Source organism: Saccopteryx leptura, unplaced genomic scaffold (assembly GCF_036850995.1).
Source record: "Saccopteryx leptura isolate mSacLep1 unplaced genomic scaffold, mSacLep1_pri_phased_curated manual_scaffold_16, whole genome shotgun sequence".
NCBI classification, from domain to species: domain Eukaryota; kingdom Metazoa; phylum Chordata; class Mammalia; order Chiroptera; family Emballonuridae; genus Saccopteryx; species Saccopteryx leptura.
Genome location: NW_027095698.1, coordinates 2613090 through 2637934, shown reverse-complemented (window position 1 = coordinate 2637934; position 24845 = coordinate 2613090). Strand labels below are relative to the sequence as shown.

At 36.4% G+C, this 24845-nt stretch overlaps 1 non-coding gene and 1 pseudogene across 1 annotated transcript; one reads left to right on the top strand and one right to left on the bottom strand.

Moving 5' to 3' along the window:
- Positions 1 to 24845, top strand: part of LOC136386842 (tRNA-uridine aminocarboxypropyltransferase 2-like) — a 411390-nt pseudogene that overhangs the window by 342787 nt on the left and 43758 nt on the right.
- On the bottom strand, positions 3303 to 3377 carry TRNAV-AAC (transfer RNA valine (anticodon AAC)). The gene has a single exon. It is a non-coding gene; the product is annotated as a tRNA-Val (tRNA).

The window sequence follows — 24845 nt, the reverse complement described above, 5'->3', positions numbered from 1 at the left end:
TGACATTTTAAGGGTACATTATCCTAGATGCAAAAAAAAAAAGACTCAGTTAAAGTAAAAATTGACTTTTGTCAGGGAAAAACATTGCCCTAGGACATGAGTTTCTGCCATGACTGGCTTTTAGTTGAAAAGTTTCATTTCAGACCATCCTTTCTGGTTACTTTAGGTCTCTGAGTTTGTAATGCTGCCATATAGGCCTCCCCTGAACTTCTCAGGTTCAGTTTGTGGCTGCTTTTGTCATCTACACCAGTTTTTGTCATTTTTGATAGAACAAGATAGTATAGTATTGCAAAATTTGATATGAAATAGAAGTCTCTACCTGAAAATTTGTTTAGATTTTTTTTTTTATTCAGAAAGATGAATTATCACCTTGGACAAATAGCTGTGTTGGAGTCAGGACACATAGAAACAGATTGATGTTATGTTCTCTCTCTCTTTTGGTCAAATAAGTTTGTAAATATGATATATGTTTGCTCGCTTATACTCTGCTTTGGGTGTGGCGGACAGGCTGTAAGCAGGCAGGATGCTTACAGCCTAAGTCTTAGTTTTAAAACTAAGCTTTTCTCCACACCCATGACTGTTGCATGGTGGGGGGTGGTTCACTCTCATGGGGAATCCCATTATGCCTCAGATAAGTGGCTTTGTATCAGAGACTTCCTTGTTTGTATACTGGATTGTATATTTTGATTTCTACACTAAATGGAAAGGGAAGTGTTTTCCCACTGTGTGTATTTCTTGACTGAGTGTGCAAGCTAGGATTAAAGCTAATGGCCCACCAGTTCTTGGCTCTGTTGTTTCATTGCTGTCTGTCTGAATCAATTGCAAACCTACATTAGCCAGGCAGCTGTGATGGTGGCCGTGGCTACTGGCTTTACAACTTTTTCTAAGTTTGATCAGATGGAAAGAGCATTTCTATTCAGGAATTTCTTTTTTATGAGTGTTGGGCAAATGAGTTTGTAAAATATGATTTCTGAGTTTGCTTACTTTTATTGTTAAAAATGGCGCTGCCCAGGTGAATGGTGCTGCCAGATGAAACTACTAATTACCTTCCTGCTTGGGAAAAGCCATTGTTATACTAATGTTTGGTGGAGGAGGAGTTTTGCACCAAAAAGTTTTAAGAAGAAGGAGGAAGAAGAAGAGAGAAGCCATTTTTGGAAAGTGAGAGCAGAGAGAAGGAAGAGTGCTAAAGGAGAAGGAAGCCAAGATGACAGAGTGCTGAAGGAGAAGCCAGTTTGTGCAGAGAGGAGCAGGGAGAAAGTGTGCAGATGGGGAATCAGAGGTGACTAAGACTATTGGGGGCCTTTGATTATAGGAAAACCCGGATGTGTCAGTAGCTTTGTGAGCTCTGAATGGAAGGGAAGTGTCTTCCCTCTGTGTGTATTTTACACACCGGCCAGGTGCGAGGCTAGAATAAAGAATGGCCCACACTTTTTTGGCTCCACTGTTTCTTTACCATCTGCCTGAATCTAATGGGAACCTGCATGTGAATGGCTGTGACTACAGGCTTTCAATGAGGGAGAAACACAGTTTCCTGGTTTTTTAAAAGTATTTTTTATCATATAAGATAATGTATATTCATTGTAAAATTAGAAAAACTCAATTACATTAAATAAAATTAAAACATTTATTTTTCCTCAAATGTTAAATGTAATAAAAGCTGTCTTATTAAAAGGGGTGATCAGTCTGTAAGGTAGCCAACACTAAAATGAGAGTTTTAGACTCATTTGGGTTTCTAAGTATAATGGTAGCTGGGGAGGTATAGCAGAGAAGAGTAATCAGGGGATTGGGGAGTCCTAAAAGCATCAGGGTCCACTAAAGGGACTACTGATGCTTTACTCTAAGTGAAAAGAGATTGGCAGGGAGGATGGTTTCTTGTCCTCAAAGTTTTGAAAGGTCAGCAAGCAGAAAAGAAAGTAGACTTGTACCAGGTAATAAAGGATCAACATAACAAGAAAATAACCCTTTAGCCCTGTGTGAAAATGAGTTTCCTAAACAATTGATGCTGCCCAGTTATGAGTTGAGCTGCCCTCTGAAAAATAGAGCTCTCCACGCAGGATATACACTTAATAAAGGACTAGCTGGCTACAGTCAAATCATTGCAATAGAGTTTGCAGTGTTACATGAGAGGTAGGTTTAGAGGCTTTTCATTTTGGAGTATATTTCTGTCTTTTCTGCTTGGCTCTGTTCTCTCTTTCTCTCTCTCTCTCTTTCATTTCAAATATCTAAAGTCAGGTAGGTAAACTCATAATAAAGACATGAGAAGTAAGTAGTTGGCTTATGGTAGGTGACCAAGAGAATTTTCTGCACTTTATAAAGGCAACCACAACCCTCTCAAGATGAGAACCCTGGGTATACTCTTCCCAAGATCACTGAATACACGAGCCACAGATTTAGGACTTCCTTTTGCTTTGGTTAAGAACATTCATGTCTCTCTTGTATCCAGGGCCTAGCACTGTTATGCTCATCTTAAAGCAAACACATTTATTGAATCTGTATAATATGAGAATACCCAATTTTCCCCAGGAAGTTTCAAAAGAAACTCTTCAATGAATACAAACATTTCTGAAATGCTATTCATACCTCATACTGCCTGGGTATTAAAAAATTATCAAAGCCTATGATATTCTGTTATTCTTCTAGGCACTGATTACCTCCTCCTCCTTCATTTTCTAATTTCTGTTGAAGAGTTTCAAAAAGAAAAATAGCAGAACAGTATGAGCAGACAGATGGCTCAGCTTATGACAAAACTCATTTGACTTTTACCACACATGGAGAGGGAAGACTTGATTAATAGTTGGTCAGCCACTGAGACAATATGAAAAGAAAAGCTTTTTGGCAAAATGTTTTTCAAATGAATATAAATATCTTAAAATTGTTTGATTTAAATGTTCCTGCAAGTGACCATTTTCCATCAGTGCTCTTAAATATGCCTGTTTGAACTAGCTCACCGACATGAAAATATTGCTAGCATTAACTTTAGAACATGAGCCAATATAAACCTATTTTTTTTTTGCATTTTTTTTTTTTGCATTTTTCTGAAGCTGGAAACAGGGAGAGACAGTCAGACAGACTCCCGCATGTGCCAGACCAGGATCCACCTGGCACGCCCACCATGGGGCGAAGGTCTGCCCACCAGGGGGCAATGCTCTGCCCATCCTGGGCATCGCCATGTTGCGACCAGAGCCACTCTAGCGCCTGGGGCAGAGGCCACAGAGTCATCCCCAGCGCCCGGGAGGGGAAGAGAGAGACAGAGACGAAGCCGCGGCAGAGGGGTGGAGAAGCAAATGAGCGCCTCTCCTGTGTGCCCTGGCCGGAAATCGAACCTGGGTCCTCCGCATGTTAGGCCGACGCTCTACCGCTGAGCCAACCACCAGGGCTAATATAAACCTATTTTAACCCATCTTCTGATTAGTCAAAAGTAAGAATGCAATAGAAAATTTAGTATCTTTCTCTGAGTGAGACTATCATCTATTACAATGACCAAAGAGAAAAAGGATCAAAGGAAGTCTGCCTATACAGACTAGTCTTAGAATAATAGTATTTGTGATTTGGAAAAAGACTGAAACTTCTTCTAGCCAATTATGTTTTTTATAAATGAAATTAATGAGGCTCACAGGAATGAAATTATTTTGTTGAGACCACACAGTTTTCCAGTAAAACTTGTGCTAAAACTTTAAGATTATGGTCTTTTGATTCAATATGCACTATCCTTTTCACTGTGATTTACTTTGTGCATAGTCAGTATCATATATAAATATTATTAGGACTATTATTATATTATGTATTTCATAATTTTTATTGAATTTATTGGGGTGACATTGTTTAATAAAATTATGTAGGTTTCAGGTGTACAGTTCTATAATACATCATCTATGTATTATTGTATTGTGTGTTCACAACCCAAAGTCAAGTCTCCTTCCATCACCATTCATACCTCTTTTACTGTCTTCTATCTCTCCCCAACCCTGTTTCCTGCTGGTAATCACCATGCTGTTGTCTATGAGTTTGTTTGTTTTGTTTTGGTTTTTTGCTTAATTTTATAACATTTTTCACCCAGCCTCTTCACTTCCTTCCCCAATAACAACTGTCAGTCTGGTTTTTGTATCTTTTTTTTTTTTTAATAATTTTAATTTTTTAATGGGGTGACATCAATAAATCAGGATACATATATTCAAAGATAACAAGTCCAGGTTATCTTGTCGTTCAATTATGTTGCATACCCACCACCCAAAGTCAGATTGTCCTTTGTCACCTTCTATCTTGTTTTCTTTGTGCCCCTCCCCACCCCCTTTCCCTCTCCCATTCCCCCCTCCCCGCCGTAACCACCACACTCTTATCAATGTCTCTTAGTTTCACTATTATGTCCCACCTACGTATGGAATAATACAGTTCCTGTTTTTTCTGATTTACTTATTTCGCTTCGTATCATGTTATCAAGATCCCACCATTTTGCTGTAAATGTTCCGATGTCATCATTTCTTATGGCTGAGTAGTATTCCATAGTGTATATGTGCCACATCTTCTTTATCCAGTCATCTATTGATGGGCTTTTTGGTTTTTTCCATGTCCTGGCCACTGTGAACAATGCTGCAATAAACATGGGGCTGCATGTGTCTTTATGTATCAATGTTTCTGAGTTTTTGGGATATATACCCAGTAGAGGGATTGCTGCGTCATAAGGTAGTTCTATTTTCCGTTTTTTGAGGAACCACCATACTTTCTTCCATAATGGTTGTACTACTTTACATTCCCACCAACAGTGGATGAGGGTTCCTTTTTCTCCACAGCCTCTCCAACATTTGCTATTACCTGTCTTGCTAATAACAGCTAATCGAACAGGTGTGAGGTGGTATCTCATTGCCGTTTTGATTTGCATTTCTCTAATAGCTAAAGAAGATGAGCATCTTTTCATATATCTGTTGGCCATTTGTATTTCTTCCTGGGAGAAGTGTCTATTCATATCCTCTTCCCATTTTTTTTATTGGATTGTTTGTTTGTTTGTTGTTGAGTTTTATGAGTTCTTTGTATATTTTGGATATTAGGCCCTTATCTGAGCTGTTGTTTGAAAATATCATTTCCCATTTAGTTGGCTTTCTGTTTATTTTGTTATCAGTTTCTCTTGCTAAGCAAAAACTTCTTAGTCTGATGTAGTCCCATTCATTAATTTTTGCCTTCACTTCTCTTGCCTGTGGAGTTAAATTCATAAAATGCTCTTTAAAACCCAGGTCCCTGAGTTGAGTACCTATGTCTTCTTCTATGTACTTAATTGTTTCAGGTCTTATATTTAGATCTTTGATCCATTTTGAGTTAATTTTTGTACAGGGGGAGAGACTGTAGTCCAGTTTCATTCTTTTGCATGTGGCTTTCCAGTTTTCCCAGCACCATTTATTGAAGAGGCTTTCTTTTCTCCATTGTGTGTTGTTGGCCCCTTTATCAAAAATTATTTGACTATATATATCTGGTTTTATTTCTGGACTTTCTATTCTGTTGCATTGGTCTGAGTGTCTATTTTTCTGCCAATACCATGCTGTTTTGATTGTCGTGGCCCTATAATATAGTTTGAAGTCAGGTATTGTAATGCCCCCCAGCTTCATTCTTTTTCTTTAGGATTGCTTTGGCTATTCGGGGTTTTTTATAGTTCCATATAAATCTGATGATTTTTTGCTCTATTTCTTAAAAAACGTCATTGGAAGTTTGATGGGAATTGCATTAAATTTGTATATTGCTTTGGGTAATATGGCCATCTTGATTATATTTATTCTTCCTAGCCAAGAACAAAGTATATTCTTCCATCTCATTATATCTTTTTCGATTTCCCTTAACAATGGTTTATAGTTTTCATTATATAAGTCCTTTACATTCTTTGTTATGTTTAATCCTAAGTATTTTATTTTTTTTGTTGCAATCGTGAAGGTGATTATTCTTTTGAGTTCGTTCTCAGTTGTTTCATTGTTGGCATATAGAAAGGCTATTGACTTCTGTATGTTAATTTTGTATCCTGCGACCTTACTGTATTGGCTTATTGTTTCTAGTAGTCTTTTTGTGGATTCTTTGGGGTTTTCAATGTATAGGATCATATCATCTGCAAAAAGTGATACCTTTACTTCTTCTTTTCCGATATGGATGCCTTTTATTTCTTTGTCTTGTCTGATTGCTCTGGCTAGAACCTCTAGTAACACATTGAATAAGAGTGGAGAGAGTGGACAACCCTGTCTTGTTCCTGATTTAAGGGGGAAAGCCTTCAGTTTAGTGCCATTTAATATGATATAACTGATGGTTTATCATATATGGCCTTTATCATGTTGAGATATTTTCCTTCTATACCCATTTTGTTGAGAGTCTTAAATATAAAATTGTGTCGTATTTTATCTAAAACCTTTCCTGCATCTATTGATAAGATCATGTGGTTTTTGTTCTTTGTTTTGTTGATATGGTATATTACATTAACCGTTTTACGTATGTTGAACCATCCTTGAGATTCTGGGATGAATCCCACTTGATCATGATGTATTATTTTTTTAATATGTTGTTGTATTCGATTTGCTAGTATTTTGTTCAGTATTTTAGCATCTGTATTCATTAGAGATATTGGTCTGTAGTTTTCTTTTTTTGTGCCATCCTTGCCTGGTTTTGGTATGAGGGTTATGTTGGCCTCATAAAATGTGTTTGGAAGTATTGCTTCTTCTTCAATTTTTTGGAAGACTTTGAGTAGAATAGGAACCAAGTCTTCTTTGAATGTTTGATAAAATTCGCTGGTATAGCCGTCAGGGCCTGGACTTTTATTTTTGGGGAGGTTTTTAATGGTTTTTTCTATTTCTTCTCTACTGATAGGTCTGTTTAGGCTTTCTGCTTCTTCTTGACTCAGTCTAGGAAGGTTGTATTGTTCTAGGAATTTATCCATTTCTTCTAGGTTGTTGAATTTAGTGGCATAAAGTTTTTCATAGTATTCTACAATAATTCTTTGTATATCTACGGTGTTCGTGGTGATTTCTCCTCTTTCATTTTGGATTTTGTTTATATGAGTTCTTTCTCTTTTTTCCTTGGTAAGTCTTGCCAAGGGTTTGTCAATTTTGTTGATCTTTTCAAAGAACCAGCTCCTTGTTCTATTAATTTTTTCTATAGTTTTTCTGTTCTCTAATTCATTTATTTCTGCTCTAAATTTTATTATCTCCTTTCTTCGGCTGGTTTTGGGTTGTCTTTGTTCTTCTTTTTCTAGTTCCTTAAGGTGTGAAGTTAAGTGGTTCACTTGGGCTCTCTCTTGTTTGTTCATATATGCCTGAAGTGATATGAACTTCCCTCTTATTACTGCTTTTGCTGCATCCCATAGATTCTGATATGTCGTATTGTCATTTTCATTAGTCTGTATATATCTTTTGATCTCTGCACTTATTTCTTCTTTGACCCATTCATTTTTTAAAAGTATGTTGTTTAGTTTCCGCATTTTTGTGGGATTTTTTTCCTCTTTTTTGCAGTTGAATTCTAGTTTCAAGGCTTTATGATGAGAAAATATTCTTGGTACAACTTCGATTTTTCTGAATTTGCTGATGTTGTTTTTGTGGCCCAACATATGGTCAATTCTTGAGAATGATCCATGTACACTGGAGAAAAATGTATACTCAGTCACTTTGGGATGAAATGTCCTGTAGATGTCTATCATATCCAGGTGCTCTAGTGTTTTGTTTAAGGCCACTATGTCTTTGTTGATTCTCTGTTTGGATGACCGATCTAGAGCCGTCAGCGGTGTATTGACGTCTCCAAGTATGATTGTGTTTTTGTCAGTTTTTGTTTTAAGATCAATAAGTAGCTGTCTTATATATTTTGGTGCTCCTTGGTTTGGTGCATATATATTAAAAATTGTTATGTCTTCTTGATTCAGTGTCTCCTTAGCCATTATGAAATGGCCATTTTTGTCTCTGAGTACTTTTCCTGTCTTGTAGTCAGCATTATCCGGTATGAGTATTGCTACACCTGCTTTTTTTTGGATGTTATTTGCTTGGAGTATTGTTTTCCAGCCTTTCACTTTGAATTTGTTTTTATCCTTGTTACTTAGATGAGTTTCCTGTAGGCAGCATACAGTTGGATTTTCTTTTTTAATCCATTCTGCTACTCTGTGCCTTTTTATTGGTGAGTTTAATCCGTTTACATTTAGTGTAATTATTGATACTTGTGAGTTCCCTATTTACATTTTATATCTTGCTTTCTGTTAGTTTTGTGTCTTGTTTGATCCTTCTCTTTCGTTTTTCTATCTTTTGTTTTTATTTGGTTGTATTCCATACATCTTTCCTCTGTTGCTATCTTTTTTATCTCATGTGCTTCTGTGGTGGTTTTTTCAATGGTGGTTACCTTTGAGTAATGAAAAGGGTCCCTACCCTGTTCATTGTAGCGCACTATTTTGTGAGTACTTTTGCACTCCATCGTCCTTTGCTACTGTTAATCTCCATCTTCTCCCCCTCTTTCTTTTTGTTGTTGTCACAGTTTAAATTTGGTTTTATTGCATTCTTCTTGGAGCTTTTACTTGTGGCTCTGTTTTTTTTTTTGTTCTTTGTATCTGATTGGAGAACCCCCTTTAGTAATTCCTGGAGTGGGGGTTTTCTGATGATAAATTCCCTCATCTTTTCTGTATCTGTGAATGTTTTTGTCTCTCCTTCATATTTGAAGGATAGCTTTGATGGGTATAATATTCATGGCTGAAATTTCCTCTCTTTCAGGACTTTAAATATTGGGGTCCACTCTCTTCTAGCTTGTAGAGTTTCTGCTGAGAAATCTGATGATAATCTAATGGGCCTTCCTTTATATGTTGTATTCTTCTTTTCCCTGGCTGCCTTGAGAATTTTTTCTTTGCTGTTGGTTTGTGTCAATTTCATTATGATATGCCTTGGAGTAGGTTTGTTGGGGTTAAGAAAACTCGGAGTTCTGTTTGCTTCTTGAACTTGAGGCTTTAGTTCTTTCCACAGGCTTGGGAAGTTCTCATCTATTATTTGTTTGAGTATGTTCTCCATTCCATTTTCTCTCTCTTCTCCCTCTGATATACCTATTATTCTTATGTTATTCTTTTTGATGGAGTCAGATAATTCTTGTAGGGTTATCTCATTTTTATAAATTTTTGAGTCTCTTTCTTCTTCTCTCTGTTGTGCCTCTAGTTGCTTGTCTTCTATTTCACTAATCCTCTCTTCTATCTGACCTGTTTTATTAGCTAAGCTTGTTACTTCGTTTTTCAGCTCGTGAATTGAGTTTTTCCTCTCTGTTTGATTTGTTTTTATAGTTTCAATTTCCTTGGACATATATTCTTTGTGTTCATTGAGTTGTTTTCTGAGCTCCCTAAATTGCCTTTCTGTGTTTTCTTGCATATCTCGGAGGATGTTTAGGATTTCTATCTTGAATTCTCTGTCATTTAGCTCCAAGGTTTCCAATATATTAAATTTTTTCTCCATAGATTTTTCCTCATCTCGCTGTGTTACCTCTATTTTTTTTGTATCCATGATATTCGATTTTCTATTCCTTAATGGCATTGAGGGTGGTTTTGTTGATAGTATTAATGAGATTTAATAAAGAATAAAAAGTTAAAAAAAATAAAAAAATAAAAAAAATCCAAAAGAGTTGTTTTTTTTTAAAAAAATTAATAATGAAATAAAGAAAAATAAAATAAAATAAAAATTTTTTAAAAAGGAAATTATTCCCCCCCTTCTTTTTTCCTCTCCTCTCCTCTCCCCTCTTTCTTGAGAAAATCTTGTGGTGAACTGTGAATTATAAGAAACAATGCCTGTGATGGAGGGCCTGAATTGGGGAAAAGTAATAAAGGGGCAAAAAAAAAAAAAAAGAAAAAAAAGAAAAACGAAAAAAAAAAAAAGAATAAAAAGAGCATATGGACCCACAAAAAGCAAATAAGGAAAAATTTGGGGTCAAGAATAAAATGATTTGCTTTTAGGTGTTGGTTGTCTAAGAGTTATGATGAGAGGAATAAGAGGAAAACGGAAAAATGGGGGGACAATTTAAAAAATTACTATTGTATTTAGTGGAACAAGAACTAGATGAAATGGAGAGCCAGGGATGGGAGCACTGCTAGTGAGTTAAAAAGGTGAAGTAAAAACCCCCCAAAATGCCACAAACATAAGTTTGAGTCCCAGATAAGATAATTTGTTTGTTATTGAGGTTTGAATGAGAGGAGATGTAAAGGAGAAAGGAAGAAACTAATATAGAGGGAGAAAAGAAAGAGAGAGAGAGAAAAAAAGAGGGAACCACTAAAAGAAGAAAAAAGAAAGGAGAGAGAGAGAGAGAGAGAGAGGGAGTTAAGGGTTTTGGAGTGCAACCCTCATAGAGAGAAAGGAAGAGAAGAGAAAAGATAATGGGAGATGTAACACTTATGGGTAGTGTAGTTCAAGGAAAGGAGAGAGTAAGACCGGCAGAGAGTTAATCGGCCAAATTGGAGGAGGAAAACAAGTATCAAGAATGAAGATAAGAGAACAAACGAACAAATATAATAAAATGGGATAGATTATAATGTCTGCAGATTTTTCTTGATTTTGAGAGGTTATCTTCTTGCTTTTTCTTTTCTCTCCCTCTTCCTGGTCGGTGACTCTGTACCCCGGGTTCTGCCCCTTTGGCACGCTCAGGTAGAGGTTTGCATTTGATAAGTCTCTATGGCAATGTCATGTATTGTGCTTTAGTCTCGTTGGCAGTCGAGGCTCATTAGCATATATAGGCTCTGACAGTGAGAGAGTCCATGTTCCTGGAGCCTTTCTCCTAGTCTTTCCTTCCTCAATTAGTAGCCTGATAATCCAGCTATGGGGTTGCTGCTGCCTCTAACTGGATAGTAAGAGGCTCAAAGAGTTGGCAACTCCCCACTCTATTTCCACTCAGCACAGGGCTCTGGGTAAGGCTCAGTCAGTCAGAGCTACTAGCATAATCAGGCAGGCTTTCCGCCCACTCAAAGACCTCTGTCTCTGTCTGCCACTCTGTCCGGTAACACAGGCGGGCGCCCACTTCCGGGGCACTTGGAGGAAACTCTCACTCACTGGCTGCGTGCGCAGACCAGGATATCCGGCCAGCAGTCTCACGCTCTGAGTGAAACCCCCAACTGCAGGGAAAAGTTGCAGCGTTGGAATTGAGTCTCACTCCGTCCCCATGCGCGGCTTTTGCAAGGCGCTGGGGCGGCCCGAGATTCTGCTTTGGCCCACACAAAGGCCCCTGACTCTGCCCCTCTGTGCGGTAACACGGGTGCGCACTGCCGAGGCACTCGGAGGAATCTCTCATTCACTATCTGCGCGCGCAAACCAGGATATGAGGCCGGCCGCATTTCCCTCTGAGTGAAACCCCTCCAGCACGGAAAATCTCCACCGTTGGAATTAGTTCTCACTCCCTCCCGTGCGTGGCTTTCCCAGGGCACTGGGGCTGCCCAGATACTCTGCCCTCGGCCCACAGTAAGGCCTCTGACCCTGCTTATTTGTGGGGCCACACGGGCACCCACTCTCGGGGCCTAGGAAGAAATCTCTCGCCCACTAACTGCACGCACGCCAACCAGGAGACCGGGTAAAATGGCCACCCCACTTGTCTTTCTTTGTTTGGGTTTGGCGCAAGTGTTAGCTGTATTGCCCGGGTTGCCACAGGATCAGTTTTTCCTCAACTTGGATCTCCGTGTCACAGCCTGATTCAGCCGTTTGTGCCGCGGCCTGGATCTATTCACCCCCTTTGCCTGCCTCAGTTTCTATATTCACAGTTACCAGAGAAAGCCACCCTGTTTAGGTTAGTGAGGAAGGCGGAGCATTTCTTACTCCCTATTTCCTTTGGGGTTTGGTTATATATGTAGCCAATTTTTCACTCGACCATACCTTTGGGTGTATTGCAAAGCTTCTGGAGGCTCCAAGTATAGGTTTTTCTGTTTCTGGTTGAAGATCTTGTTGAGTTTTGGGGGAGATTTATCGGTATCGCTTCCTACACCGCCATTACTCTGATGTCATCTCCTGGTTTTTGTATCTTTGACTCTGAGAATATAGGCAGTAACATCTTGGACATTTCCCATAGCAATTTTTGTTTTTTAATATATGGCCTCAGTCAAGGGAAACAAAAATATAAAATAAACAATGAGACAACATAAAACTAAAAGTTGTTGCACAACAAAGGAAACCATCAACAAAATGGAAAGAGAACCCATTGAATGAAAGAACATATTCTCTAATGATATATCAGATAAACGGTTAATATTCAAAATTTATAAATAATTTATTCAACTCAACACCAAAAAAAAAGCAAACAATCTAATTTAAAAATGGGCAAAATACCTGACTAGACATCTCTTTCAAGAGAACATACAGATGACCAATAGACATATAAGATGCACAGTGTCACTAATTATCAATGAAATAAAAATGAAACCACAATGAGGTATCACTTTACACTTGTCAGAATGACTGTTATCAATGAATTGACAAACAAGTGTTGGAAAGAACGTCGAAAAAAGGGAACCCTCGTACACTATTTGTGGAAACACAGGTTGGTACAGCCACTGTGAAAAGCAATATAGAATTTCCTCAAAAAATTAAAAATGAAACTGCTTTATAACCCAGTGATTCCACCTCTGGGAATATATCAGATGAAACCTGAAACTTTGCTTCAAAAGACTATATGAGCCCATGTTGATTGTAGCATTATTTACAATAGCCAAGATTTGGAAGTAGCGCAAGTACCTATCAGTAGCTGAATGGATAAAAAGCAGTGGTACATTTACACAATGGAATACTACTTGGCTGTAAAAAGGAAGGAACTCTTACCCTTTACGACAGCATGGATGGAAATGGAAAAAACTAGTCAAAGAAAAACAAATACCATCTGATTTCACTTATATTTGTTTTTTTTAATTAACTTTAATGGGGTGACATTGATAAATCAATGTACATATGTTCAGAGAAATCATCTCCAGATTATTTTGACATTTGAATATGTTGCATACCCCTCACCTAAAGTCAAATTCTCTTCCATTACCTTCTATTTGTTTTTTTTGTGCCCCTCAGCTCCCCCCACCCTCTACTCCCCCCCCTCCCAGTAACCATCACATTCTTGTCCATGTCTCTGAGTCTCGTTTTTATGTCCCACCTATGTATGGAATCGTATAGTTCTTAGTTTTTTCTGATTTACTTATTTCACTCTGTATAATGTTATCAAGGTCCATCCATGTTGTTGTAAATGATCCGATGTCATCATTTCTTATGACTAAGTAGTATTCCATAGTATATATGTACCAAAGCTTTTTAATCCACTCATCCACTGACGGACTCTTGGGCTGTTTCCAGATCTTCGCTACTGTGAACAATGCTGCCATAAACATGGAGGTGCATTTCTCCTTTTGGAACAGTGCTATGGTGTTCTTGGGGTATATTCCTAAACGTGGGATAGCTGGGTCAAAAGGCAGTTCGATTTTTAATTTTTTGAGGAATCTTCATACTGTTTTCCACAGTGACTGCACCAGTCTGCATTCCCACCAGCTGTGCAGGAAGGTTCCCTCTTCTCCACATTCTCACCAGCACTTACTCTGTTTTGTTTTGTTCATGAGCGCCATTATGACTGGTGTGAAGTGATATCTCATTGTGGTTTTAATTTGCATTTCTCTAATGATTAGTGTTGAGTATTTCTTCATATGCCTATTGGCTATCTGAATGTCCTCTTTGGAGAAGTGTCTATTCTTTTTTTTTTTTTTGCCCATTTTTGGATTGGATTGTTTGTCTTCCTGGTGTTGAGTTTTACAAGTTCTTTATAAATTTTGGTTATTAAATCCTCATCAGACATATTGTCAAATATGTTCTCCCATTGTGTAGTTCATCTTTTTATTCTATTCTTATTGTCTTTAGCTGTGCAAAAGCTTTTTAGTTTGATAGAGTCCCATTTGTTTATCCTGTCTTTTATTTCTCTTGCCTGTGGAGATAAATTGGCAAATATATTGCTGTGAGAGATGTCGGAGACCTTACTGCCTATTTTTCCTTCTAAGAGCCTTATGGTTTTACGGCATACATTTAAGTCTTTTATCCATTTTGAGTTTATTTTTGTGAATGGTGTAAGTTGGTGGTCTAGTTTCATTTTTTTGCAGGTAGCTGTCCAGTTTATTAAAGAGGCTGTCTTTACTCCATTGTATGCTCTTACCTCCTTTGTAAATTATCAGTTGTCCATAAAGCTGTGGGTTTATTTCTGGGTTCTCTGTTCTTTTCCATTGATCTATATGCCTGTTCTTATGCCAGTACCAGGCTGTTTTGAGTACAATGGCCTTGTAGTATAACTTGATATTGGGAAGTGTGATACCTCCCGCTTTATTCTTCCTTTTCAAGATTGCTAAGGCTATTCGTGTTCTTTATTTGTTCCATAGAAATTTTTGGAGTATATGTTCTATATCTTTGAAGTATGTCATTGGTATTTTAATTGGTATTGCATTAAATTTATAAATTGCTTTGGGTAATATAGACATTTTAATGATGTTTATTCTTCCTAACCATGAGCACAGTGTATGCTTCCACTTGTTCGTATCTTCCTTGATTTCTTTTATCAATGTTTTATAATTTTCTGAGTACAAGTCTTTAATTTCCTTGGTTAAATTTACTTCTGGGTACTTTATTTTTTGGTTGCAATAGTGAAGGGGATTGTTTACTTAATTTCTCTTTCTGACAGTTTATTATTGGTGTATAAAAATGCCTCTGATTTCTGAGTATTAATTATATATCCTACTACCCTGCTGAATTCATTTATCAGGTCCAGTAGTTCTTTGACTAAGACTTTGGGGTTTTCTATATACAATATCATATCATCTGCAAATAGTGATAGTTTTACTTCTTCTTTTCCAATTTGGATGCTTTTTATTTCTTCTTCTTGTCTGATTGCTGTGGCTAGGATTTCCTGGACTATGTTGAATAAGAATGGTGAAAAGGGGCACCCCTGCCTTGTTCCTTTTGTTTGTTGGGAGTATTTTTATAACTGTTTTGATATCATTTTTTGTAATTGGTCTGTTTAGGTTTTCTGATTCTTCCAGATTGATTTTTGGAAGATTTTATATTTCAAGGAATTTGTTCATTTTATCTAATTTGTCTAGTTTTATGTCATAGAGTTCTTCATAGTATTTTATTACAATATTTTGTATTTCTGTTGTGTCATTTGTCATTTCTCCACTCTCATTTCTAATTATATATATATGAGTCCTCTCTTTTTTATCGTGGTGAGTCTACTTAAAGGTTCCTTTATCTTGTTTACCATTTCAAAGAACCATCTTCTGATTTCATTGATTCTCTGTATTGTTTCCTTAGCCTCTATGTTATTTATTTCCTCTCTGACCTTTATTATTTCCTTCCTTCTACAACATTTGGGCTTTATTTGTTGTTCTTTGTCTAGTTCTTTTAGATGCAGGGTTAAGTTGTTTATTTGAGCTTTTTCTTGCTTTTTAAAGTATGCCTGTAGTACCAGGAACTTCCCTCTCAGTACTGCTTTTGCTGTGTCCCATAGATTTTAAGTTCTTGTATGCTCATTATCATTCGTTTCTAGGAATTTTTTAATTTCTTCTTTGATCTCATTGTTAAGCCATTCATTATTTAACAACCTGCTAATATGTTTCCATGTTTTTGAGAATTTTTTAGTTTTTCTGTTGTGGTTGATTTCTAGTTTCATGCCATTGTGATCAGAGAAAATGCTTAATGTTATTTCAATCTTCTTAAATTTGTTGAGACCGCTTTTGTGCCCTAACAGGTGGTCTATCCTAGAGAATTGACCATGAGCACTTGAAAAGAATGTATATTCTGCGGCTTTAGGGTGTAAGGTTCTGAAGATATCTATTAAATCCAGTTGTTCTAGTGTGTCCTTTATGTCTGCTGTTTCTTTGTTAATTTTCATTCTTGAGAATCTATCTATCTAGTGATGTTAGTGGGGTATTGTAATCCCCTACTATTATAGTATTGCTGTTGATTTTGCCCTTTTTATGCATCAAAGTCTGCTTTATATATTATGATTCTCCTAAATTAGGTGTGTAGATATTTATAATGGTTATATCTTCCTGTTGGATTGCTCTCTTTATCATTGTGTAGTGACTTTCTTAGCCTTTGTTTCAAAGTCCATTTTGTCTGATATAAGTATTGCTACCCAAACTTTTTTTATTTCCATTTGCATGAAATATTTTTTCCCATCCTTTGACTTTCAGTCTATGTGCATCTTTTGTTTTAAGGTGTGTCTCTTGTAGACAGCATATGAATGGGTCCTGTTTTCTTATTCATGAAGCTACCCTATGACTTTTGATTGGATTGTTTAATCCATTTACATTTAAGGTTATTATTGATATATATAGTTGTTTATAACCATTTTATTCTTTAAAACTGTATTTCTCTTTTGTTATATTTTTTTCCAACTTTGATCAGTTTACAACAGTCCCCTTAACATTTCCTGCAGCATTGGTTTGGTTGTAATGAATTCCTTGATTTTTTTTTTCTGGGAAGCTTTTTATTTCTCCTTCAACTTTAAATGATAGCCTTGCTGAATAAAGTAGTCTTGGTTGTAGGCTCTTGCTCTGCATTACTTTGAATATTTCTTGCCATTCCCTTCTGGCCTCAAGTGTTTCTGTTAAGAAGTCATATGTCATCCTTATGGGGGCTCCTTTGTAGGTGATAGCCTTTTTTTCTCTTGCAGCTTTAATATTTTCTCTTTATCACTTAGCTTTAGTATTTTAATTATCATGTGTCTTGGTATAGATTTCTTTGGGTTTCTCTTTAATGGAGTTCTCTGTGCTTCTTGAACTTGTAAGAGTTTTTCCTGCATTAGTTTAGGGATGTTTTCAGCTATGATATGATTGAAAAGTCTCTATACCTTGTTCTTTCTCTTCTTCTTCAGGGTCCCCTATGATGCAGATGTTATTTCTCTTCATGTTGTCACAGAGCTCTCTAAGAGTTTCCTTAGACTTTTTGAATTTCTTTTCTTTTTCCTGCTCTGCTTCCATGCCTTCATTCAACTTTTCCTCCAACTTGTTAATTCAGTCATCAGCTTCATCCATCCTGTTTTTAATTCCTTCTATTGTGGTCTTAATTTCTGATATTGTATTTGTCATCTCCAACTGATTCTTTTTTAATATTTCAATATCCTTTTTTATACTTGCTATTTCTTTATTTAGGTGTTTGTAATGACTATCCTTTTTTGTTCTCAGATCTCTAAGCATCCTAAAAATCATTATTCTAAACTCTGCATCCAGAAGTTTGGTTATTTCCATATCACTCAGTTCATTTCCTGGATTTTTCTCTTGTGGTTTCATTTGGATTGCACTTCTCTGTCTTCTCATTATGTCTGTGTGCTTGAGTGTATTGTGTGTAGAGCTGGATGAGTCTAGATTGTTGTTGTCTGCCTCCAGTTTCCAGTTGTGTTATTTCTAGGTCTTCTTGGTTTGGCATCAGCTGTTTTTTTGTAATCCACTGTGTGATTCGGCTTTTCTGGTAGAGCTGCTTTGAAGTCTTGATGTGTTTGTTTTCTTCTCAGTTTTCTTAACACTTGGTAGTCTTGTTTACTGATCTCAGCAGGGAGCTTATTTGAAACTGTATCCAGGAATGCAGTGGGTGTAACCTGAGACTCTGAAGGCCTGATCTGCCCGTTACTCTCTCCAGGCAGGCATTGGGCGTTTTCTCAGCTTCAGTAGGGGGAGGTGTATCTCAGATCTCCATGGAGAACTGAGTTACTGCCCCTCCTCTCCACTTCTTGTTTTCAACTGTGTCTTGTTGTACTGCCTGGATCTGGAGGTATGTCTGGACATGAGTGACCTGGAACTACTTTAATCTTGTATTGTGTGGAAGGATAAACCCCTCCCCCAGCTACGGCCGACTCTAGCACTGGATGAGTCAGCTTCTCAGGTCATCTCATGCATACCTCTGTCCCTCACCATCTGTCTCTCTCTCTCCCCCTTTCCTTTTGGAAGACAAGCCAGCCCTTTCAACACACATCGTTCCCAGGTCCCCAGGCAAGTAGCTATGAGCAATATTTTCTGCTCCTTTCCTTGAAGTGAGAGCCCTTCTGGGCTCTCAGCCTCATCCCCCCTTTTTCCTGTAAGCAGGGAAAATCCACTGCTCCTCGGCGCTGCCTACCAGGCTAAGTGTGACTTCTTTTTTGCTCCTTGGTTTTTGAGAGCTGTGTTCTTGTAGTCCAGAGTTGGTTTTTCATGCTGATTGTTCCTAAATTAATTTGTAATCCAGTTTGGTGGTGTGAGCCTGGAGTCTGTGCATCTGCCTACTCCGCTGCCATCTTCAGGGCCCTGATTTCACTTATATTTGTAATCTAATATGCAAAATAAACAAATAATTTATTTTATTTTTAAATTTGGAGGAGACACTGAAGAATAAGCTACATGTGCTTGTACTGTAGATGTATGTTGGAAAAAGTATATCCCAAGTAAATTTATGTAAATTGTATTACTTAAATGCCATTAAAAAGCACACGTCTTTTTGTAAAAATCTGGTAGTATATTATAATATATGCTAATTTTAAATAGATTTACTTCTAAATATTGGTCTTGAGGGGAAGTGAAATTTCAAGTCAGGATTCACTTGTGACCATTGACCAAATTGTTGGTGCCCTTGAATTTTGTGTTCTCAATTGTAATATTATTGGAGAAAATGAGCCAATGAAGCAATGACTATAAAGCTCCTTTCAGATAAACTCTTCCAGGGAAATATACTACAATAAAAAAATTACAGTCATTTTAGCTTAAACTTGAAAAAAAATGCTGAAATGCTATTAAAACTGCTGTGGCTATTAATGATATATTGTGTGGATAATTTTTTAGGGAGTCTTCTTTTTCTTTATTATTATTTGATCATACTGGAGTAATTAGACAGTTCTATTCATGGTGTTACTTTCATTTCTTTGAGAATATGGCTGCACACACACACATACACACATACAAAATGTCTCTGTCGATAGCTATAAAATATTAAGTAATACCTTCGACATATGTACACCACAAATCAATACATGTGTCATTTTCTTTTCTCGGTACATTTTGTATAACTTGTAACTGAGCTTCAGGTACATGGTACTTCAAGTCTTGTCTTCTGTATTATATCAACTGAATGAAGAAAAGACTGATATAATTAACTTCTCAGTGTTGACTACTTCTTTCCCCATTTTAAAAGTGTTATTATATTTTGAATAGAAAGTTATTTATAATATTAATAAACAAAATAATTACATTTTAGTTGTTTATTTAAAAGACATTTTTCATAGTTTTATTCTACATGAGAGACAGTTGATCAGCTGTTTGTAGTCTCTAGACTGTTGTTTTAAAGATGCTCAGTATATATTTTTCTGAATGTATGTTCAGTAGTTGTGTTAATCTAAAGTATGTTCCATAACTCATTAAATTGTATACTTTAGATTTTATTTCATTGCATGTAAAGTTGTATTTGCATACAATTATTGTACTCTAGTTGATGAACTCTATGCATGCTGAAGTATTTAAGGCAAAGTGTACATTTGTACAACTTGATTTCTGCAAGTTATTTTGTAGTGCATCAAAATATAGATGTAAATATAGATAGTGGCATATTTGGATAGACATGTGATAAAGCAAATATAGAAAATATTAATTGTATAATCTTTGAGGTCAGTATATGGGTATTAATTGCTGATTCTTTCAGTATTTCTGCATATTTAAAATTTTTCATAAAAATTATTGGAAAACTTATATATGTTCAAATTTTAGATACTATTTGAAATGTCGCTTCAAATATCTCCAATCTCAGAGACAAATTTACAGTTCCAATACAAATAATCAGCTCAAATTTTATTAGAAATAATTTTCCACAAACCCATTTTTTAATTTTTATATTTTGTGTGTGAGAGATAAAGACAGACAGATAGGAAGGGAGAGAAATGAGAAAGATCAATTTGAAGTTGTGGCACTTTTAGTTGTTCATTGGTTGCTTCTCACACATGCCTTGACCAGAGAGGCTACACCTGAGCCACTGATGCCTTGCTCAAGCCAGCAAACTTTGGGCAAAAGCTAGTGAATATGGGATCATGTCTAGAATCCTACGCTCAAGCTGGTGACCCTTTGCTCAATTCAAGTGAGCCTGCACTTAAGACAGCAACATTGGGATTTTGAGCCTGAGTTCTCAGCATCCAAGATTGACTCTCTATCTACTCTGCCATCACCAGTAAGGCACTACAAAACCAATTTTTAAATTTAAATATTATGGTCCCAGAAATGAATAACACTGGGGAACAAAATCTTTGTTGCATCCACAAAAGCACTTGTTCTTACCTAATTCAAGTGTGCTGATCTCAAATCTGACATTAGTTTTTCAATGTATGCTACAGATTTTTTACAATTCAAAATTGTAGGTTTTTCTTCTTATTGTAAAATTTTCAACATTTAGTTTAACATAATGAAGTAGAATGTCTTCTTGGGCATCATCTTTGTGAAAATATAATAATTTATATAATGCAGTAAATACACTAATACACTAAAAGATATGACTGTATCAGAATTTGTCTACATTTTTGAAATAGAACATATCAAAACACTTATTTTAATCATAAAATTTGCACAAAACTTTTTAAAATTCTATTCAGGCAAAAATTTGCTTTTGTAGCTCTTGCGTTTGTGTACTTGTTGAAGACAATCTCGTTTGATGCTCCAGCAGTAGTCTACTCATCACTAACCGATTTTTGGGAAACTTATCAAGGTGACTGTTCGGGAAGTGAATCATAACACTCATATTACATCCAATGTCACAGAAAGCCAACAGCATCCTTTGAACCAGAAGTTCATAGTTTTCCGCTTTTTTGTTGCCAAGGTTGTTCTTTGTAACTGCCACAAAAGACTGCCATGCTGCTTTCTCCTCCATATTCATCTTCCTGGAAATTTCTTTGTCACGTATGAGGGTTCGAATTTGAGGTCCATCGAATATACCTGCTTTTATCTTCTCAAAAGACAGGCAGGAAAAGCAGAAATAATATGTTGAAAGCATTCACTTTCTCTATTCAAAGCCTGAACAAACTGCTTCATTAAGCCAAGTTGATGTGAAGTGGGGGGAAAAATGATCTTGTCTCGATTAACTACAGGTTCATTCACAATATTTTGCATCTCTCCGTCCAGAGATTCACGTTTTGACCACTCCTTCTGTGTTTAGTGTTTCTCCTGAGCTCAGCTGTCCTACAAATACAGTAAGCAAGGATACTTTGTGAAACCTCTCTGTTGTCCTAGCAGGTAATTTACCATTTTAGATCCACACAAATGATCCAGTTATGCTCCTCATACTTCAGAAAGTCGAGGACAATTTTTATATCATTTTTACTAAGTCATTCAATTCAGGTTGGCTAAATTGCTGAGGGGTTAATGACAGCTTGGCATCAGAAGAAGACCATTTAGATTCTACAACCATTTCCTCATGCATCTTATCAAAATACACTTGATCACCATGTTCACTTTCTTCATCCTTAGAAGAAATAAAACCATTGAAAACTGTAACCGGGAGTGTCTCAGAGTGTGGGATAGGTCGTATTGCTGAAGGAATATTAGGATATGCGATCATATGCTGTTTTTTCTTGCCGATGCCCTTTGTATGGATCAGACAGAAATAACAGTCACTGCTGTGTTCCTTAGGTTCACGCCAAACCATGGGAATACCAAAAGGCATTCCTTTGCGTTTTCATTTTGTCCAGTCATGAAGCATTTCCTCACAATTATGACACACAATATGAAGAGCCCAATTCTTATCTTGATCACCAAGGGGACGTTGAAAATAGGCAATATATGCACGTGTCACAAATGATGAAATATGGCGCTTTTGACATTGAAGTGTGTAACAGCCACATATATAGCAGAAAGTGTGAGGACTGTTCTTACATTTACATCTACTCAAAGACACCATGATTCAATCTTAAAACAAAATAAGAGGGTGTTTTTATCAGATAATAATTTTTTTACATTTAGAAACAACTACAATTATGTAAGAGTCATGTTTGTAAAACATTTATTGCCTTTTGGTTATGTTCAATCCAAGAGTCGTTGCCCTTTAATGCCAATTTAAAAACCAATGCATGCCATTAACTGTAACGAAAAGAAATTTAAATTGCATAAAAACTAGAGCATGCACCAAAAACTATGGATTTCAAATTTGGAATCAGCAATACAGAAATACATAGAAACAGTTCTAAAACCTCATACAACAGAAAATGAAAAAAAAATTGTTCCCCAGTGTAATAGAGTACTTTAGATAGGGTATATTCAATATTCACTCATATTTAAATGTTAGCTTGAAAGGACAAGTTTTAGACACTGAGCAAGTCTACTCAGCAGTTTGTCTTGTCCCATTAGCTAGAGATGCAGCGTATATGCAGCTTACACTGACAGCCTACAAGGAAGCTAGGATTACTAACTTTTGAACATCAAGTCTGCTGCAGTGTGGAATGCTGGCAGTTTAATTGTGAATTGGTCCAAACTCTAGAACAGATCTGATGTCCAGTTGCCTTCCACCTAAGTGAAAACATTTGTCAGATCAATAAACTCTTATAATGGAATGTTAACCCAAACAACTCTAGCTTATGTGACTGTGCCCTCAGTTACCATCTCAGCTCCACAAATATTTAACATGCGCTTTCTGTGCCAACCTTTGTGCTGGGTCCTAAGCACAAAGATGAGTAAAACACAAAGGAATATCAGGTTTTTTATGAGACTTCATAAAAAATAGTGGTCACACAGAGTACCTTAACATAGATTTTTAAAGAAAGTAACTCAATGGGACAGGCATCTATTCTATTGGATTCTCATTTTAATTTAATTTTCAAGTTAGACCATTAGATAACCACATAGCTATATGTATTGAATTTGAATAGTAAGCTTTCAGGCTTTATCAAGGAAAATAAAGAATAAAAAAGCACTTCTACCTTGTCTCTAAAACTGATTTCAAAGGCATAGTATATATGTGTTTCTTATAAGGTTGGTATAATCAATTAATAGCCCTTGCCGGATGGCCCAGTGAATAGAGCATGGTCCTGGTGCTCTGAGGTCATGGGTTCAGTCCTCAGTCAAAGCAGGTATGAGAAGCAATCAATGAATACAAAACTAAATGGAACAAATAAGTAGAACAATGAGTTGATGCTTCTCTCTCTCTGTCTCTCTCCTATCAGTGAAAAACTTAAAAAAAATCATTTAAATTTATAATTAAATATTAACAAAATTATGACAGTAGAAAATTTGATATGCCACTTCTTTCTAAAAATGGAAGTTATACAATCTGTTTGTGTCCAGACTTCCAAGAAGTTTAAAGTAAAATTATGTTTAATGACTATAATTATATTGTTTTTCTATTTCCATGTTAACAATCACAATATATAGGATTTTAAAAATACCTGATCTGCTGAAACTATTTTTGGAAAAGGATGATCATAAAAATCATAAAATATTTATTATTTGCATCAAATACCTGTTTTCTGCCAAACATATGATAAAGATTTTAGATTAATTTATTGGGTTACATTTCAGTTTTTTGCTTGTATAAGAATGTCACCTTATCCTTTCTTATTACAGAGTAGTTCACATTTGGTTAAAATCCAATGTAACATACACAAAAAAATAAATTAAAAATTTAAAAATAAATAACTTAATTGAAATCATTTTATAGGGCAGGAAATCATGTGTATAAGCATTCTAAAGTAAAAAAAGGGTCACTTTATATATCTATTGATAGGTGATGTGATGGCATTTCTTTTATCTTTGTTGTGTATTTTTGAAAATTTGGCTTTATTGCTTCCTATATAGTTCAGGAAATAAGATTTAAAAAGAACTGCAAGTGTGTGTGTGTGTGTGTGTGTGTGTGTGTGTGAGAGAGAGAGAGAGAGAGAGAGAGAGAGAGAGAGAGAGAGATAAACAGAAATTTAACAGCATCCATATTATTCATTTTCAGGGTATTGTGTACTCTCTCATCTGTGAGCCAAGATGGGGGCTAGAGAAGAGAGGGAGGGGGAAAAAGAAGAAAAGAAAGAAATGAGAGAGGGGGAGAGGTTGAGGAAGAGAGAAAGAAAGAAAGAAAGAAAGAAAGAAAGAAAGAAAGAAAGAAAGAAAGAAAGAAAGAAAGAAAGAAAGAAAGAGAAAGAAAGAAAGAAAGAAAGAAAAAGGAAGGAAGGAAGGAAGGAAGGAAGGAAGGAAGGAAGGGAGGGAGGGAGGGAGGGAGGAAGGAAGGAAGGAAGATTTTATGAGGGTTTATTTTTTAATACTTAAAAAACTTTTTTTTATAAGTAAGAGAGAGAGAGAAAGGGATGGAGGAACAGACAGACAGGAAGGGAGAGAAATGAGAAGCATCAACTCATAGTTGTGGCACCTTCGTAGTTCATTGTTTTTTCATATGTGCCTTGACTAGGGACCGCCAGTGACCCCTTGCTCAAGCCAGCAAACTTGGGCTCAAGTCAGCAACCTTGGGCTTCAAGCCAGCGACCTTTGAGCTCAAACCAGTGACCAAGGGGTCATGTCTATGATCCCATGCTCAAGCCAGCGACCCTACACTCAAGTTGGTGAGCCTGCACTCAAGCTGGATGAGCCAGTGACCTACAGGGTTTTGAACCTGTATCTTCAGCATTCCAGGCCAGTGTTCTGTCTACTGTGCCACTGCCTGATCAGGATATTTTTTAAATACTTTTATTTCAAATTTATCCATCTCTCATTCCAAAAGATGCTGAGATGATTAATGAAATAATGATAACTGTGACACTCCAGAGTTCTCAGTAATTTTAACATTACTTTAAAATATTATTGGCCAAATAGCAATAATAATAACAATCACTGAAAAATCTCCTCATTCATTAATAACTGGAAAGAAGTTGCTCCCTCCAGACAGGTGAACAGAATTCACTTG